This window comes from Dioscorea cayenensis, unplaced genomic scaffold (assembly GCF_009730915.1).
Source record: "Dioscorea cayenensis subsp. rotundata cultivar TDr96_F1 unplaced genomic scaffold, TDr96_F1_v2_PseudoChromosome.rev07_lg8_w22 25.fasta BLBR01001336.1, whole genome shotgun sequence".
Taxonomy (NCBI): Eukaryota; Viridiplantae; Streptophyta; class Magnoliopsida; order Dioscoreales; family Dioscoreaceae; genus Dioscorea; species Dioscorea cayenensis.
This window is the reverse complement of record NW_024087727.1, coordinates 4,263-14,321: the sequence shown is the minus strand read 5'-3', so window position 1 is coordinate 14,321 and position 10,059 is coordinate 4,263. Positions and strand designations below refer to the sequence as shown.

The 10,059-nt window shown below is 44.6% G+C and overlaps 1 non-coding gene across 1 annotated transcript; it reads left to right on the top strand.

The window, feature by feature from the left end:
- Positions 1-6,311: 6,311 nt before the first annotated feature.
- On the top strand, positions 6,312-6,420 carry LOC120256200. The gene has a single exon (XR_005535227.1). It is a non-coding gene; the product is annotated as a small nucleolar RNA R71 (small nucleolar RNA).
- The last annotated feature ends 3,639 nt before the right edge of the window (positions 6,421-10,059 follow it).

Genomic DNA, 10,059 nt, shown 5'->3' with positions numbered 1-10,059 from the left:
ACACGTTCACGTCGTGGATCGCTTTGCTTCTTTAATGACGGACAAGTTGGTGAAAATCTTGTTCTATGTGCATAAGTCGGAATGCTTGAGTGTGACGCCCTTGTGCCCCTCAAATGGTTACGCTAACTCAAATACGAGAAGGTTGGCACACACTTTAGCATCTCACACCCGACCTATGTCTTCGCGTTTGAACCTTAGCAAGATTTCCTCCAAAATCGGTGCATTATGATCCACATTGGCTTCTTTCCTTCATACTCGGCCTCACAACCCTACCTCCATAAAAGTAACATAAAAACACACATATTAGTGTAAAAACCCGAGAAAAGTAATGCTCAACATAAGGAAAGAATACTTCGCATTCATATCACACAAGCACTTATCAAACTCCCCACACTTAAGCTTTTTACTTGTCCTCAAGCAAAAATTAAACATTCGTGCATAGATGAAGGAAATATTGGAAGTGCTTTGGCCTTAGGTTCACCAAAGTGTCTAGAGAGATCATTCTACAAGTAAGGGAAATTTCAACATTAAATACAAAAAATCAAAGCTCTAGCTAAAAACTTGAATAAAAAAGGACAACAAACCCGAAATCGTATACTTGTGTGAACTCACTCAAAACAACCCAAGGTATACTCCTCAAAGTTCTACGTACAAGGGACTTATTTATCTACAAAAGTGACAACAATTGCAAAGATGGTATTAGCTTCACACATCCTCTAAGGTAGCCCTTTCCAAAGCGGCCGCTAAGGTGGCTTTCACACTTTCGAGGTGGTAGCTCTTTCTATCGGAGTGGTAGCTTTCACTCATCCTATGAGATAGCTCTTTCTCTCATTAGGGCATAGCTAGTATCCGACTTATGAGAGTAGCTTCATACTACATAGGTGGTAGCTCTTTCCACCCAAAACAAACAAGAAAACTATTTTGTTCCTTCTTTTCGTCATTCATTTTTTTTTTCAGAATTTAACACAAGAAATAACCATAACTAGTCCCTTTAACATCGAACATGAGTTTCCAATAGAGTTTAAAGAGTGAGCAGTGCACTGAGTGTAAATCGGGTAAAAATTCCTAGAAATTCAAGCAAGAACTAGAGCATGAAAACATTCAATATTAAAAATTCTCCTAAACTCAAGAATACGATCATTGCAACTAAGGTGAACCGCCATTGGCTATGTGAGCATGTATAACAATCAAAACTAATATAAAAGATATGTGCACTATGAAACTCCCCCACACACTTAACTTGTACATTCTCCCCAATGTACACATGCAAGCTCACTCATAATGTATATCAATGAAGAATATAAGTGGGAGAAGCAATCAAAATAATACTCCCCTAACTCCTAGTGTTGCGTTTGATGGAGCTAACTCCTTGACAGTAATGTTTCGACGGGTTGTGAAGCTCACACGGCCAGGTGCCGAGACAATTTGGCCGTGCCCAAGACAGGGTCTCAATTCCCATGATGACAAGACCATCTGCACGCATACACGAGGGGGTTCAGTGAAGCTCAATAAAACAAAAATAACTCGATTATATATAAAAGATAGACAATGAATACAACTCGAGATGTGAAATGAAAATAAACTCAGAAGGAGAATCCTTTACGAGTGAACAAGTCTAAAAATAAAAATGCAAAATAAAGAGAATGCGAGAAAAATAAAGTCAAATATCGAGTGTCGCTTTCCTGCTGGCTCCTACTGCTACATCCGGTGGTGGGGAAACATAAGGTGGATCCACCGGTGCTGGTATAGGAGATGGGGATGCAGGAGATGCCGAGGGGGGATGAGGAGTCCTCGGTCGCATGACAAATGAGGAGGCGATGTCTCGCTTTAAGATCTGTTGTAATACGTCAAAACGTGCCATGAACTCTGTGTACTGAGTGACCTGCGTAGCCCTAATCTCGGCAATCTTTGCTTGAGCCTCAACCACCTCTGTCCGTATCACTCCCAATGCACTCTCGAGCCTCTCGAAGCGATCATGGGCTCGAGATGGTGAAAACATACGTACGGGGGGAGCGTCCTCTGCTGCCGAAGGTGCCTCGGTCTCCATCGGTGTTGACTGAGGCTAGGGAGCAGGTTGGGAAGCCTCGGCATGATCACCCTCACCCTCGGCTTTCTCTGGAACTGGTAGCACCAATGCATAAACCCCTGTCCGAACTCTACGGACCATGCCCATCAATCTCAGTATCTCTAAACTCAGGGGGTTGGTATACTCGTCTTCTCAGCCCCACGAATCGAATCCAAGAGACACATACCCAGCACTAATCTCGTAATGTAGGGGCCCGAGAAGATCGTTCCCAATCTAACATAATGCCCCTGATGTCTGATGTACTCTGCCATGATGTGTCCTAAGTGAATCGGTACGCGCTGCACCATTGAGTACAAGTATAGAAGCTCCTGCCGGCTCAGAACGCCAGTGCTATCACCACGGTCATTCATCGATCTGCTCATGATGGCATGTAAGTATCGGTATGCAGGTCGGGAAAGGCACGTGGCCTTGGACACCCCTGGCTCGTACTGACCCTGACCACATAGCACCCTGTAAGCTCTCTACGGGGTCAAAGCTCCGGGATAATCAGTCGGTAACTGAGAATACTCCTCAGTGTCTGTGAATGCCTCCTCATACAAGCCAAGTAGAACTGAAAACTGAGTGATGCTCAAGCTATGGTGGTGTCCAAGTGCTCTAAATTGAATGGTGTCCAAACTGTCAAAGCTCGCGTACGATCGATCAAACTCGAATGATGATAGCACCTCCAATGCAAACTCTCGGATGGCTGGCTCTCTAATCGTCAATAACTGCCTCCAACCACCTGCTGAAACGAGATCCTCGACCTCATCAGCGAACTCATCGACCTGCTATAGATCTCCTAGTATACTCGTGTCCAGGAATCAAGTCTGTCCGAACCGGAGTCTCGACAAGCGCTCATAGCGAACCTGATGCTCTGGAATCACGAAACTCATGCCCTCAGGCTCAGGGGATGACTCACGCGGCCTCTTATCAGCTTGCTTCTTCGACCGAGGTGTCATAATCTGTAAAATTTGAAACGAAATCGATCAAACAAGTTGATAAACTAACACTGCAGAAATCCACACGGTCGTGTGGAATTTCTGCACACCCATGTGGATCCACGGGGCGTGAAAACCGCACAGCCGCACCACAAGAATCCAAAAATACAACTTAAAAATACTTCTAACTTCATTCTAAACATAAATCATCTTTCTAATTGAAGAAACGAAGCATTATTAACTAGATTTATCTATGAAAATCATGAATTGATGAAGGAAATCATTAATAGAGCTTACCGACGAGTTAAAATGAAAGAACTATGAATCGGCCGAAAAACATTGCAACAATCCTACCAACTTGGCGCTAGGAGGTCGGGGGTTGATGTGAAAGTGCTCCCAGACGAATGGAGGGTGTGAGGGAGAAGAGAAATGACTATTCTTTAAAAAGAACTCGCGCCTCTTGGCATTCTGTGCATCTACACGGGCGTGCGGAAATTACCCATGCCCGTGCGCCCCCACAGGAGAGCTTCACAGGGGCAGGTGCATGCCCCTGGGTGCTCTCGGGAAAAACTCTCACTAACTCTGAACGCTCTCACACGGGCGTGCGGAATATACCCACGCCCGTGTGCCCGCCCCACAGGGGCAGTCACACGCCCCTGTGGCTTCTCTGGACATCCGAGAAAAATCGCTAAGTGTTCCACACGCTCGTGCGAAAATTCCACACGGGCGTGGACATTCACATGACCAACTCACAAGGGCACCCACACGCCCCTATGTCTTCTCGAGATGAAGAGGGCTCCTCTGTAGAGTTTCACACGGGCGTGCGGAAATTACCCACGCCCGTGCACTTGTCACAAGGTTGCCACAGGGGCGAGTTCAAGCCCCTGTGTGCTCTCGGGATAATCGGCCAAACTCTCCAAGACTTCACACACCCGTGCGGAAATTACCCACGGGTGTGTGATATTCGCATGGTCATTCACAGGGGCAGCAGCACGCCCCTGTGCCTTCTCTGGATGAGCTCGCGATACAAATCCACGGGTGTGCAGAAATTCCACACGCCCGTGCGTCTTCAGTGCATGCCTTAGAAAAACCTGCAGGCTCTGCAGAAAATTTCTGAACATGTTTACACACTCAGAGCCTACCCTAGTATGCAAGTTTTACCAGCGAAAAACATGGAATAAAGCTCAAACGACATAACTTCACCAATTCCACATGAAAACACACGATGAATATTCAAAGCCCACAAGAAAATCTCAGCACAAGCATCTAAAAATCAAGACACCAACACTTAACAAATTATTCATGAAAACAAACTAAACTAGAAGATAAGAAAACAGTAAACACTTGGGTTGCCTCCCAAGAAGCGCTTGTTTAACGTCACTAAGCTTGACGTACCTTGTCTTACCTCACGGGGGTTCATAGATGAAGGTTGTCCTCTTACCCATGATTTGAAAGCATGATGTGCAAAGTGTCTTGAGGATAGAGGGTGAATTATCGGGCTTCGGACCACCTAGCGATGGTTCATCCAACTCCTTTGAGTGTTTCCGGTGGCGTCTCCTAGCCCTCTTCATTTTCCGGAGCACCTTCTTCAAGATTCCCGGGGTAGATGGTACTTCTTCTATCGAACCAAGCATCATTACTTCTTCATAATCCTCCTCTTGGTCGAACAAACCCTCATATGGGTCCGGATTGAACATTTCCTGCATGTATTCATCAACAATCTCATCAGTAGTGTCTAGAAAGTATAAAGTATCATCGAAATCAAGAGAATGCCGCATGGCTTCAGCAAGGCGGTATGTGAGCTTGTCATCTCCAACCCTCAAAGTTAGCTCTCCACCGTCCATGTCAATCAATGCCTTGGAAGTCCGCAAGAACGGTCTCCCAAGTATCAAAGGTATATCCGCATCCTCATTGATGTCTAGCACTACAAAGTCAACCGGAAAAATGTACTTGTCATCCTTGACAAGCACGTCTTCAATGATGCCTCTCGGATGTCGCATTGTTTGGTCCGCTAGTTGCAAAGTCATCCGAGTAGGCCTAGGCTCGCCCAAGCCTAGCTTTTGAAAGAAGGTGTATGCATAACATTGATACTGGCCCTTGAGTCCGCCAATGCCATTTCCTCACCTAGATTTCCAATATTACACGGAATGATGAAGCTTCCCGGGTCTTTCTTCTTCTTCGGCATGTTCTTTTGTAATACCGCCGAGCATGAAGCATCTAAAATCACTGAAGCACTTTCCTCCAACTTCCTCTTGTTAGTCAACAAGTCTTTCAAGAACTTCGCATACTTAGGCATTTGGGCCAATGCCTCAACAAAAAGGGTATTGATGTGGAGTTGCTTGAACAAACTCAGGAACTTCTTGTACTGTTTATCCCCTTGATCATTTTTCAATCTAGAGGAATAAGGGATTCTTGGATTGAAAGGTGGGGGTGCCACCTTTTTCTCTTTGCTTGTTCCCTCTTCTACCTTTATAACCTCGGGTGCGTGTTCTTTTGGTTTCTCACTCGGAAGCCTACCTTCAACCTCATGGCCACTCCTCAAAGTGATTGCCATCACGTGCTTTCTAGGGTTGGTCTCTGTATTGCTCAGCAAGCTTCCATGTGGCCTTTCAGAGAGAGACTTCGCAATTTGCCCCACCTAATTTTCAAGGTTATGCAAAGAGGCAGTGTGGTTGCGAAGTGTAGCCTCGACTGATTCAAATCTTGTATTTGCATATTGCACAAATCTAGTCAAGTGCTTCTCTAAGTCATTCATTCGGGTTTCCAAACCTGAGACTCTGTTTTCCACCTAAGGGGCTTGTTGTTGTTGTTGGAAACTCGGTGGCCCCATGGCCTTTTGTCGACCCTGATTACTCCATGAAAAATTGGGATGATTCTTCCAACCTGGATTGTAGGTATTGCTATATGGGTTTCCTTGAGGTCTCATGCCATTACCTACAAAATCAGCGTTCTCCACCGAAGAAACATCACCGATAGAGATCGAGCAATCGGAGGAAGCATGTCCTCCACCACACCCGGTGCAATTAGTCATGGCCGCCACTCTGTTTGAAGTTAGAAGATCTAACTTCTTACTCAAATTTTCTACTTGAGCCGCCAATGAAGTTACCGCATCTATTTCATGGAGACCGGCCACCTTTTTCTTCTCCCTGGCATTCCATTGGTAGCTGTTTAGCCCCATTTCCTCAATTAATTGATGGGCCTCATCTAGGGTCTTGCTACCTAAGGTACCTCCTCCTGCCGCATCCAAGAGTTGCCTTGTACTCGGATTCAAACCGTTATAAAAGGTCTGAACAATCATCCACTCTGGGAATCCGTGTTGTGGGCACTTTCTCAGGAGCTCCTTGAACCTTTCCCATGTCTCGAATAGAGACTCCAATTTTCAACTCGAACAAAGGATGAGATCTCATTCCTAAAGCTTTGCAGATTTTTTGAGGGAAATACGCCAAGAGAAAAGCTTCTACCATCTCCTCCCATGTGGTGATCGATGCTCTAGGTAATGAGTGTAGCCACTGCTTCGCTCTCCCCTTTAGGGAAAATGGGAAGGCTCTCAACTTGATGGCATCATCCGTCACTCCGTTTATCTTCAGCATATCACACACCTCGAGAAAACCCTCTATATAACTGTTTGGATCCTCATCGGCCAAACCGTTGAACTATGCGGATTGCTGCAACATGTGGATGAATGCCGACTTCAGCTCAAAGCTCTGAGTGTAATCGGGAGACGCACAATGCTCGATTTTGTCCCCAACACTGAAGGTCTGGCATAATCAGATAATGTCCGCTGTTGCTCGTTCTGTTCTGTCATGTTTTCAGATCCTTCCACTTCCAAACCAGCTAAATTAGACTGTTCTTGCACAGGCTCTTTCCCTTTTCTTCTAAGTGTACGTTCAAGCTTAGGATCTCCTTCAATCAATATCGAGGGATTCCCAAAAAGAAAAAAAAAGAAATCATAACGATGATAGAATAAGAAGATATGAAATAGAATGTATGGTGAAATAGCTAAGAAAACAAAGTGCAAAGTATCTCTAAACGCCTACTCCCCGGCAACAGCGCCAAAAACTTGACAAGGTCCCCTTGCGTATATCCTGCAAGTGCACGGGTTTGTCGAAGTAATAATCCCGGATGAGCGGGTATCGAATCCACAAGGAGTAGGGAATAAAAACACTTAATCCGCTTCTTAGCTATGTGAAAGATCAGTAGTGATAAGTGTGACAATGATTCAATTCTCAAAAGTAAAAACAACGAGTAAGAAAGCACGAGTAAAGGAGGAGGTAAGGCAATCGATAAAGATGGGATACTCGGATAATGCTCCGCCTAGGATAATCATTTCATGTGTAAGAACCCTCTATTATGCTTCCTAATCGATGCAATGGTGAGTCGTGGAAATCCTTAAATACATAGTCCCAAACCTAAGGTCAACTATGCCTAACTCTATACATGTCCCCGGATGAGAGTTAGATGACCTCTCAACCTCGCACTCGAATAGAGTTGCAATAAGCTCTAGGGATTCCAAGTGATAAATCTCTTCTAATTATAGACCTAACCCTATGGTCCGGGTGGAAGGTCCCTAACCACAATTAAGCCCTAGATACTAAGATCACCTCAATGCTTCACTCCGTTGCACGCGCAACTAAGCCCCAGCGAAGGGTCATCCCTTACACCATTCACTCTATTATGGCCCCAAAGAACTCGAGGAACGGAGGTAGAATCTATCACGTCGAAGGGGAAAAGGGACGCTCCTGTACCTCTCGACTCACCCTCTCAACCCTCTCCAACCTAGATTTATCTAACGCTCATGGTGTGTCACTCACTCACAAGGTTACCAACAAGAACTCTCAACCCTAGTGTGACTCTAGGGGAAATTTTCATACAATCAAGCATCCAAGGTTGGAACTCACAACAAACATCAATTAATTGAAAGCATAATAAAGAGATTCAATGAAACAAATACATCCTAGGGTTCACAAATGCCCAAGTACCCACTATGGGTTTAGCTCTCTATGGAGCTAAGTACAATCAAAGAAATAGAATGTAAAAGCAATGAATCCATAGAGATACCCCTCGATAGTCGTGTCGATGGTCTTGTGGAAAGTCCTCTACTCATCATCAAAAGATTCCCTCGTCCATTATAGGATACACCTCGACGGAAGCTCCCCTACCAACCTTCTTCCTAAGGAATGACGATGTCAGAGCCGTAGAACCTCTCCAAAACCTTAGCCAATACCTCTCAAAACCCTAGCCAAAATCCTCTCTCAAGTTGGGGAAAAGATGGAGAAAAGAATGCTGAAATCGGGGCTGAATCGGCTTTTAAATAGGGCTGGAATCGAGGCGACCACATGGGCTGTGGATTTTACACGCCCATGTGGAATTTCCCACTGCAGGCTGTATAATTTCCACGCTCGTGTGGATTCTCCAATTCTGCTTTTTCTCGACCAGCTGGGTGAGCAGATCTCTGCTTTCGATACTTTCACTGCAATTTTCCTTCTGACACTGGCCTAAAAATACTTCCCAAGTCCATACTTTTCGCTTATTCATGTATATTTGTGTTCTTTTTGTGCATGAAGGGTTTGTGAAGGCAATTGTGAAAAGAAATGAACCAAAAAGTAGATCGTGGATGCATTTTGTTGATGAAGTCTTGGAGTGAACAAACATGAAGACACAATTTGTGAGCAAAGACATGTGAGTGTGTGACAACCTCAATTGTGCTAGAGCGAATATACAATTTGGAGGGGCACAAAGGCAATCACACTCGTGTGTTCCGACTTATACAAGATTAGCAAGATCTTCGTCAATGTGGTTTAGTTGAAGACGCGAAGTGATCTACTGCATGGATGTGTGCCCGTTCATGTGGCCTTGATGAAAAGTGTGGATTTGGGAGTATTTTGGCGAAGTACTGTAACAAATCACTGTAGTAGTTACTGTTCACAGCTCGCAGAAAATCAGTGTCATGGAAATTCACACTAGCGTGTGGAAATTCCACATGCCCGTGTGGATGCCCGATTACAGCCCTATTTAAGCCACGATTTCAGACGTTTTGGGGATCCTTTTTCCAATCCTTTCCTCATCTTTTCCCTATCTTTGGAGGCGCTCACGGCTAGGGTTTGGAGAGGCTTTGGCTAGTTTTTTGGAGTGGTTCTATGGCCTTCGACATCGTGTTCCCTCGGAAGATAGTTATTGGGGGAGCTTTTGTCGACATAGATTCAGCAAGGTGTGCCCTAGGCTTGACGAGGGAACCCTTGGAGAAGACGAGAAAACTCCACAAGACTATCGATACGGACTACAAGGGGGTTTTTCTTATGGATTACATGCTTTTATATTCGATTTCATTGTTGATTGTATCTTACTCCATGGAGAACTAAAGCTCCCTAGTGGGTGCTTGGACTTGTAAACCCTATGATGATTTTGTTTCATTAATCTCTCATTATATTTTTTTAATTGATGTTTTTAATTGAGTTCTAACCTTGAATGCTTGATGAATTAATTTTCCCTTTAGAGTGACACTAGGGTTGAGAATCTATCTTGGTAATCCTTGTGGATGAGTGACACACACCATGAGGGTTAGACAAAAAGCTAGGTTGGAGAGGATTGAGAGGGTGAGTCGAGAGGTAGGGGAACATCCCTTTCCCTTCCAATGTGATTTATCCTACCTCCACATTCCAAGAGTTCTTTGTGGTCACAATAGAGTGAAGTGCTAAGAGACAAACTCCATTGGGACTTAGGTGCGTGAGCAATAGAGTGAAGTGTTGAAGTAATCCTTAGTGCTGGGGCTTAATTGTGACTAGGGGTTTTTCGTCTGGACCAAAAGGTTAGATCTATATTAGGGAATAGGGTTTATCACTTGGAATCCCCAAATCTTCATGCAACTCCACACAATATGAGGCGTCGAAAGTATCCCTTTCCATCGAGGAATAGTGTGAGGGTTAGTCACGGTTGACCTTAGGTTTGGGACCGTGTGTCTTAGGATTTCAATGACTCATTAGACATTAGTTAGGAGACATAATGATTGGTCTTGTATTTGAAATAATAATCCTAGGATGAGCAATGTCAGGGTGCCCA